Here is a 10,282-nt window from a genome sequence, read left to right on the forward strand (position 1 = left end):
GAGATTTGACGCCAATTTTCAGTGGTGATGGTTTAGTTATTAGTTTGCCTTGATAACAAGCAACACATGAAAATTCATCACTTGTAAGAATCTTCAGGTTCTTCAACAAATGTCCTTTTGAATTTTCAATAATTCGTCTTATCATTATTGAGTTAGGATGACCTATTCGATCATGTCAAAGCACAATCATATTTAGATCGGTAAACTTCTGGTTTATGATGTAGTGTGTTCATCTGTACTAATTTTTGCATAATATAAATCGGAAGACAAAGTTGGTAATTTCTTCAATACGGATTTTGACCTGAGTCATTCTTGGTAATGCCAAGATATTCAATATTCTATTCGTCTATTGTCTCAATATGATATCCATTGTGGCGTATATCTTTAAAACTCAAAAATTTTCCTTGGGGATTTAGAAGAGATCAATGCATCTTTTATAACTAGTTTTGTCCCCTTAGGCAGAAATATAGTAGCTCTTCCAGGGCCTTCAATTAGTTTCGAATTACCAGAGATGGTTGTAACATTTGTTTTCCTTCTAAGTAAGTGGGAAAAGTATTTCTCATCTTTAAATATAACATGCGTTGTTCCACTATCAATTACATAAATAACATCACGAACGATTATTGAACCAAATAAAATTTGAAGAGTATCCTCATATTCCTCAAGATAAAGATATAAACAAAGTAAATATTATAGCATTACTAGCATACAATATATTATACAAACTTTATTTATTTGAAAGACTAGTGAGATACTACTAACAGAAATGTAAACTAATATGACTTAACAGAAAAGTAAAACACTCAAAGTATTGCAGATTCGTCACCGACAGGGTGACTAACATATCCTTCAGGGATTGCAAAGATATCTGCGATATCTAAATTCATAGGCTCAATATTATCTTCAGAGATAAAGTTTAGTTTTATATGTTAACCATTTTCTTGAAGGACGCCTGATAGAGATTAACCAAATTCTTTGGTGTACGACAGGTATGCGATCAGTGGCCCTTTCCTCCATACTGATAACATTTATTTTCTGAGTTCTTCCTTTGCACTGCTTCAGTATTTTCACCCTTCTTTTTACACTACTAGTGGTGAGGGTCATTGTTTAGTGTAAGACGATCATTCTGATTAAATTTCTTCCTTGACCACGATCATAATTGGGGCCAGGTCCTCTTTCACGCCTGATTTGATAAAAATTTACAACATTTACTTCAGGAAATGAGGCACTACCAGTAGGTCAACTTTCATGATTTCTCATCAAAATATCATTATGTTGTTCAGCAACAAGAAGATATGAAATCAATTCAGAATACTTTTTGAACCTCATTCTCAATACTGCTGTTGTAGAAATATACTTAAGGCAGGAAAGGTAGAGAATGCTTTCTCTAACACGTTATGATCGGTGATATTTTCTCTGCATAAATTTAACTGTGATTTAATTCTAAATATGATAGAATTATAAGTAGTTATATTTTTAAAATCTTGCAACCTCAAATAGGTTCATTCATAATGTGCCTGTGGAACGACCATCTTCAGGTGGTCGTACCTTTTTTTAGGTTATTCCACAATATAAGAGGACCCTTAATAGTGAGGTATTCTATTTTCAATCTTTCATCAAGATGATGATGGAGAAATATCATGGCCTTGACATGATCTTTATTAGATACCTGATTTTCTTTTTTGATGGTGTCTGCCAGACCCATTGCATACAAATGGATTTCGACATCAAGTCCTCAGGATATGTAGGTTTTTCCCGATATATCTAGGGAAACGAATTAACGTTTAGATATATTTGACATTATTGTAAGAAAAGTAAATTTTTACCTTTACTATTGTTGAAATTTTTTTGTAGAGACTCATTGCTGATAACGTGATATAAAATTATGTATGAAAGTAACAAGGGATAAAGAAATAACAAGATAGATTTTATACTAGAGTAGTGTAAAATTAATAGTCTGATTGATCAGGGCTATTTATAGACAAAAGACAGAGATGAAAACTTATCCAAATACAAAGAGGTGTAGTATGACTTGGTTTTTAACCTATCTAAAGATATGCCACATGTCTTTCATTTTGGATATATGACATCCAATTTCATACCAACTTACTCTATATAAAACGATATCCTTTGCTTGGAAAACACTTCAAACTTAAATAATTACTTTCTTTATCTGTTTAATTTGTTTGTTGATTTTGATTTCAAGGTAACGTATAATTACTTGGATATATGTGCTTTTGACTATTATATTTTGAAATAGTGGAAAAACTTATTGAAATAATATTTGTCACTTGGAAAACTTAGTCTTTTTTTCAAGTGATACTCATGTTTAGAAACTCTTATTTTTTCAACATAATAATAACATATACTTGTGATATTATTTTGGTGATTGTGCCTCTAAATATCCATAGTGATCTAACCCTTTTTTGTCTTCAATGGACATCTTGTGTAATTGAAAAATCTGTTTAACAATTCCTGTTCTACATGATGTGAATTTGAATTAGTCAGGTCAGTAATTTTTGAATATCAGATGAATATACAACAAAAAAAACAATACATTAACAATGGGAACTATTATAATTAAAAGGCCAGTTAAATTATTCTAAAGTCCGAATTAATGCTATTGTACAAATATTCATGAGAAAAAAGATATCACTACTAAAAATCTAAAGATTTCCAAGGGATGTTTCTATAATAATACGATCGATATATATAAATAATTTGAGAAACTCCTTAAAATAACCTCCACACATTTTCAATAAATTTTATGAGAAATACGCTTGTTTATAGAAGTGATAACGTAATAATAAAATATAAAAAAGAGAAAATTTAATAATGATTCAACGATAATACGGAAGGATTATGATCAAATGCAGAACACATATATTAAAGAGAAATTCAAAATGGAAAGATTACTTGAAAATAAAGAACCATATATAAACAACAACAAATCAGTATAACCACACTATTGGAGTCCGACAATTGAAGAATATAGAGTGTATACAGACGTTACCCTATTCAGTAGAGATAGAGAGTGTCTTTCAAATAAATTCAGTCTTAAAATAAATCATATTAAAAAATTAAGAATTTATGTAAATGATATGAAGATCATATCAATAATTAGAAGAGTATATTCCATAATAAGCATTTTTGTTACTAGAATATAAAAACTCTCTATGTATTTTATTTACTGATCTATTCTGTTACTTATTTATCTTTTGTTGTAAGAAGTTATGTAACTAAAATAACATTATATTTGGGATGAACTATAAAATCAAATGTCCAAATATTTTGGATTTGTGGTCCATCACAAAAGTTAGTTTGGTTGATTTTATACATTTAAACGGCTAATCTATAATAACAAATATTTTGGATTTGTGGTCCATCACAAAAGTTAGTTTGGTTGATTTTATACATTTAAACGGCTAATCTATAATAACAACCTAACTTTTGTAACAGTATATGACTATAAAATGGAAGGGGTTAAAATGAGGTTGGGTTGCTTATTGGGCGGATAATTATACTTAACGTTAACTTATTAATTATATACTTTTAAATGTACTAATTCGCTAGCCCATCAGATAAGATAAAAAATAATTTGGTATCAGATTAACAATTAATAGATGATGATCGGGTGGTGTATAAAAAAAAAAATCTAAGAGACAATGAAATATTGAGTGATTATCGATATGGCAACCATTTCTTCACCGACAAAGTTGTTTGTTTATATTATATTCAACTATTTATAAATCTTTTAGGCTTGTTATCTGTACTTATCTTATTATCCACTTTTCTCGTGCATTCGATGAAAGAGGTGAAAGGCACGTTTATTACTGTCTTAAAGACCTATTTTAGTGGTGTGATTGCCATCACTTTATCGGGGGATAGTGAGGATAACAATGATGACCTGAATTTGGATGGTAATCAAGTGTCAACACATGTTCATTCATAGTATGGGATCGACTAGGGAAGGATAGTGTTGAATATATCGAATAATGAAAAATTGGTTGAGCGTCTGTCAGTACTTGAGGAAACGTTGAAGGACATTGTTGCCTTCCCCATTGAGGAGGATTGAGATGAATAAGTAGAATAAAGAATAGAATCAAGGTAGTATACTTGAAATTTGGTAGTTTATAATTATTTACTCTTTATAAATAAGCTTCTATCAAATTTTATACAAGCTTCTATCATAACCAGACAAAACTTATATATCAATAATAATTATAAACAATAAAATTTCAACTATATTATCTTGCTCCTATTCTTTCTCTTAAATATGCATAGAGCTCTAACCCTTTTTTGTCTTCAGGAGATATTTTGTGTAATTGAAAAATCTGTTTAACAATCTCTGTCCTACTCGATGTGAATTTGAATTAGTCAAGTCAGTAATTTTCGAATATCACATTAATCTACAACAAAAAAAATAATACATTAACAATGACAATTACTATAATTAAAGAGTTAGTTAAATTATTCTAAAATCCAAACTAATACCATTGTACTAATATTCATGAGAAAAAAAACATCACTACTAGAAATCTAAAGATTTCCCAAGGACGTTTGTATCATAATGCGATCGATATATATAAATAATATGGAAAACACCTTGAAAATAGCCTCCGCACATTTCCAATAAATTTTATGAGAAATACGTATATTTCTAGAAGTGATAACGCAATAACAAAACGTCAAAGAGAGAAAATTTAATATTTATTCAAACTATAATGAGGGAGGATTATGATTAAATGCAGAACACATATATCTAAAGAAAAATTGAAAATGGAAAGATTGCTTGAAAACTGAGAACCATATATAAACAATAACAAATCAGTGTAATCACACTATTGGAATCTGACGACTATGGAATGTAGAGTGTATGCAGACGTTAACCTATTCGGTGGAGATAGAGAGGGTCTTTCTGTCTCGATCCGAACTAGGGCCTGGCTGTGAAGGGTACACTACTAGAAAACATCATTTTTTCGACGGCTGATGTAGTCGGAAAGTAGGGTAGTTCCGACTACTTTCTGACTGTTTCATGGTAGTCGGAATATAGCTTGTTGAAAAATGGTTCCAACTACTGTAGTCGAAAATTTTCGACTATTATAATCGAAATCGTAGTCGGATATTTAATAAATATTTATTTAATAATTATAAATATTTTGACTACTGTAGTCAAAAATTTAATATATAATTATTTAATAATTATAAATTTGCTGACTGTGGTAGTCGAAAATTTAATAAATAATATTTAATAATTATAATTATTCTGACTACTATAATCGAAAATTTAATAAATAATATTTAATAATTATAATTATTCTGACTACTGTAGTCAGAAATGTAATAAATAATTATAATTATTCCGACTACTGTAGTCAAAAAATTAATAAATAATTATTTTATAATTATAATTATTCTGACTACTGTAGTAAAAAATATAATAAATGATTATTTAATAATTATAACTTTTTCGACTATTATAATCGAAAACTTAATATATATTATTTAATAATTACTATTCCGACTACTTTAATCAGAATTTTAATAAATAAATATTCTTTCTGATTACTGCGGTCAGAAAATAATAAAAAAATTATTTAATAAAATAATCATTCCGACTACTATAGTTGGAACATTAATAAATAATTATTTAATAATTATTCTACTGACTACTTTAGTCAGAATTCTAATAAAAATATTCACCCAATAATTATATAATTAAATCTTGCATTAGCTTATACTGCTCTCAGATTATAAACAACATAACTAATGTATTTTTCACAAAGGATCAAACACGACAAAAATTTATAAATAGAACCACTTTAAAACATCCAAAGCAAACATCAAATCAAATAGTTTAAATATCTAAATGTCACAACAAAAAACAAGAACAATAACTACAATCTAATTATCATCAGATTCATTATCTTCCTCATCATGAAATACTTGGGACATGTGCTTCTTAACCAACTCCTCAAATTTAGCAAACTTAGCATCGTTAGCTGCACATTGCTGCGTCAATTCCACAATTTACTTATTCATTAGCGTCAATTCCACAATTTACTTTTTCATCGCTTTCATTTCTTTCATAGTTTGCAAAGTAGAAGAGGAACTGGGAAACGACGAAGGACTATTCGAGGATTGGAGAACCCCTGTCCCGTAGGTTCTATCTTTCTTTGGACCGGTCACCTATCACAACTGTCCACATATTAGTCATATCTGCAGGTGATGGTTGGATCATGGTACCATCCTCTGAAGTAAGTTGGGTTTGACGCCACTCTTCTATGCATTTTTGAAATTCTTCCAGAAAGAAAAATTATTTGTCTATATGTAAACAAGCAAAGTTGAGTAATAATAAAATAATATATGTAAAAGTTATTATCTTATATATGCAACCTTAGTACGCGTTTCGACCGAATTTCCTCTTGTACCGTCCTTTTCCTTTCCATATGTCTCTTCGTAGACCTCAAGAAAAGCGGACTCTATTTTTCCATTTTCATAGTCCTGCAAAATTTTAGAAAAAGAGATAATGCAAGTATGAATTTATTGTTGAGGTAGACACTGCCTATTGTAGCATGTTGAAGACTTCAAGTGTTAGAACCGTAGGAAAGAGACTGATACAAATGAGATTAAGCACCCATTTCAGTCATCTCTTCTGTTTCAACTAAAGTATGAAAATGGCCTTCCCTTCAAGAAATGCAAGTATACGTGTAGTGCTCATAGCTATCTTAAGGCATTCAAATGCTAACTCTATTTATGGATTTTATTTAAAGGCATCCATCTCCAGTAAATCAATAAGGGGCCTACTTATAGTGCCAAAATTGACAACATACTTTTCTGTAGTAACTGGTTATACAAAGAAATCCCATGAGAGCTTTGAGTATTCTTTGTCTAGGCCACTCATCCATGGCTCTAATTTTGAGAGGATCAATAGCCACACCTTCTTTGGTAATGACATATCGTAAGTGCTCTACTTTTTCTTGGCCAAATGAATATTTTTACCTTTTAGAATAGAGTGAAGGACTCTTGAAGGTCTCAAACACCACTCTCAAGTGTTGCACACGATCATTCAATGAAAGACTATCCAAAAGTAAATCATAAAAGAATACAACAACAACAACAAACCCAGTGTATTCCCACCTAGTGGGGTCTGGGGGGTAAGATGTACGCAGTCCATACCTCTACCTCTGATGAAGTAGAAAGGCTGTTTCCGATAAATCATAAAAGAATACTAAGAAAAATTTTCTCAAGTAAGGTTGGGAAACCTTGTTCATGAGTACTTGAAGGTGGTCATGGTGCTAGAAAGTTGGCCAAACGCCTAAAGTACTATTGCAGCTTATATTTATTCATATGTGAAGAACCAAGTGATGTAAGTTCTTTTTGATATCTTTGTAGGTTTCTCGACACCTATTCAAATGGATGAAAGAAATGGCATATGCTGATTACTATGAGCGCGCGTTAACAAATGGTGTACTCAGTATCCAAAGGGGAAGAGATCCTGGAGTTATGATATATATGCTTCCTCTTGGTCGTGGCGTTTCCAAGGCTCAGAGCTACCACAACTGGGGAACACAATTCGATTCCTTTTGGGGCTGCTACGGGACAGGTGATTATCTGACCTTTCGAGTTTGCGTTAAATATTCGAATCCGTAATGATTTTTAACTTTTGGCTCCTTTTTGGTGTTCTTCAAAGGAATTGAATCATTCTCCAAGTTGGGGGATTCTATATATTTTGAAGAGAAAGGGAATTACTCCAATATATACCTAGCTCTGTTGATTGGAAATCTGGGCAGGTCTCGGTGAGTCAGAAAATTGAACCTGTTGTTTCATGGGATAATCGCCTCCGTGTGACAATTACAATATCTTCAACTGGGGTATGCATTCATTATGTCATGTCATATATCATACTTTTAATTGAGTATCATCTTTTGGACGATCAGTAGATTATATTATGTGTATTATTTATGTCAGCATTCAAGTGGTCCATCATCTACGTTGAACTTGAGAATACCGATCTGGACACATTCAAGTTGCGCAAAGGCAACCTTAAACGGAAAGGATTTGTCTCCTCCACCACCAGGTGTGACATTTTCTTCATCTGATGTCTTAGTATTACTATCAAATCATTTTTTTTACCGAGTTATGGTCTTTATATGATTGATATCTTAAAAGAAAAAGTTCTAAGGTGTTTTGTTTCTTCTCACCGATGAAGGTAATTTCTTGACAATCACCAAAACTTGGGGGCAAGGCGATAAGATCACTCTAGAGCTACCCATGATTCTAAGAACCGAGGCAATATAGCATTGTTGAGGCCAAAAGGAATCACTGTAAACTTATAATGTCCTACGTAAGTTCTGAAAGTTGTCTTTAACACTTCCTATCCTAAGATCATCCTTGGAGAAAATTATTGCACCTCACAACCCATCTAAGAGACGATCCACTACAGGAATTAGGCATTTCTCCTTATTAGCAATATCACATAGACCCTTATAATCCATACAGAACATCCACTACAGGAATTAGGCATTTGTCCTTTATTTTTGACTAGTAATGCTGGTGAAGAAAAAAGAGACTAACTAGGTTGAATCACTCCAACAGTAAGCATATCTATTACTTATTTCTATAATTCATTCTTATGATTGTAGTAGTATATGTCGGGTCTCAGACTAACTAGCATTGCCACAGGTTTGAGTGGAATGGCATGATCCAAGGACCTCACAGGGGGCAAGGATTTAGGTTCAACGAATACCTCAGTGTACTGTTTTCCACCTCTTGCACCATAGCATAAAAAATGTCTTCACTTGTATTTTGGACCATAATCATCATGGACAGGTGAGAAATCAGAGCATGTCCCTTTTTCAACATTCTACTCATAGAACTACTAGTAAGCATCCTCAAAACTTTCTTCTACTAGAGCTGGCAGAACCAGTTTGTTAGGTTTTCTACAAATAGGTTTTCTACTAGAGCTTCTTATCTTCTTTTCCCTTTCACAATTATAGCATGCGTCTCTGTACATATTGTTATGTTCTTTTTGTAAATAGAATAGTATATTTAGCAGGTAACCACTTGTAAGACACTGGAAAATGCAGAATGATTAAGTAATGGAAATTTTTTTTAATTTTTTTTGAGTGAGTCCAGCTGTATAGAATTCATTTTTTCAAAAATCTTTATTCACATGCGATCTTCTGTTTTAGAAGATTAGTTTGAAATCTACAGAGAAAGATTCTAAACCAGGTACCCGCGGACATATATATTTGGCAAGATCAATCTGGACACCAATCAACCATATACAGTGCAACAAATTCTTGCATTATTTAGAAATGAATTTGTTCTTTTCCAGTAGAATGAAAGGAAAGGACAAAATCATGTTATTTCTTGCTATATTCTTCTACAGTCCACTAACACAGGCTCTCTCTTTCAGCTATATTCCAGAACATCATTTAGATAATGGTCTTTAAGTGATACCCAACAAATACATGAAAGAAAGGTGTGAATCTTTAGGTACCTAATGTTGATCACAAGCAAATTACAGTCACTGCATCATAAAAGAAGATATAATTTCTAACTTTATAGAGAAAATAGAGGTAGAACAATACTACTGGAGAAATTTTAAGATATTAATGAGGGAAAACACCAAAGGAGGTCATGACACAATAAATCGAAAGCTCAACAGATTAGGTCGCAAGGGTGTGGTCTAGCAGTCAACAACGTGGGTGGGGAATCATGTATCTCAGGTTCGATTCCTAGCTGAGACAAAAACACCAGGCAATTTCTTCTTAAATATTCGAGTCTTGGTAACAGTGTTACCCGGTACATGTGCTAGTTATCAAAAAAAGGCAACAGATGAGAACTTGGGGGTGCGGTGTGAGGTAGCAGGTAGCCTGGACAACACGGTTATTAAAAGAAATGCCACAGATAAGTACTTGGGGAATCGGTGTCACCGAAAAACAAGGAAAATTAGTAAAGGAAATTACTATAAGTGCTGGTGCATAAACAGAGCAAACACAAATTGAGAACAAGTCAAAATAAGACAAGGAAGCCTGTCCACTAGTCAAATCAGATGTTGCTTGCCAAAGTGTATGCTTCCTAGGTTGTGGATTCGTCTCCCTGAAGGAAAGAGGTTGTCTTGATAGCTGCAATATAAGAAACCTTTAGTACATTTGACAATTACTATAAATTGTCATCTGTATTATTTGTTATTAGGATGTTGCTGTACCTAGCATTAAATTTCTCTATATGGTAAAGTCTCTTTACCTTTTCTGTCCATCTTATCTAAATCCCT

At 32.1% G+C, this 10,282-nt stretch overlaps 1 long non-coding RNA gene across 7 annotated transcripts; it reads left to right on the plus strand.

Moving 5' to 3' along the window:
* The first annotated feature begins 6,623 nt into the window (after positions 1-6,623).
* LOC107866361 lies at positions 6,624-9,128 on the plus strand. Of its 7 annotated transcripts, none has more exons than XR_007053558.1 (5): positions 6,624-6,961; positions 7,396-7,606; positions 7,694-7,874; positions 7,972-8,347; positions 8,686-9,128. It is a non-coding gene; the product is annotated as an uncharacterized LOC107866361 (long non-coding RNA). The 7 variants fall into 7 exon arrangements; XR_007053554.1 differs by having other exon boundaries at positions 6,632-6,961; positions 7,972-8,080; positions 8,213-9,128; XR_007053555.1 differs by having other exon boundaries at positions 6,633-6,961; positions 7,972-8,080.
* Positions 9,129-10,282: the final 1,154 nt, after the last annotated feature.

This window comes from Capsicum annuum, chromosome 3, assembly GCF_002878395.1.
Source record: "Capsicum annuum cultivar UCD-10X-F1 chromosome 3, UCD10Xv1.1, whole genome shotgun sequence".
NCBI classification, from domain to species: Eukaryota; Viridiplantae; Streptophyta; class Magnoliopsida; order Solanales; family Solanaceae; genus Capsicum; species Capsicum annuum.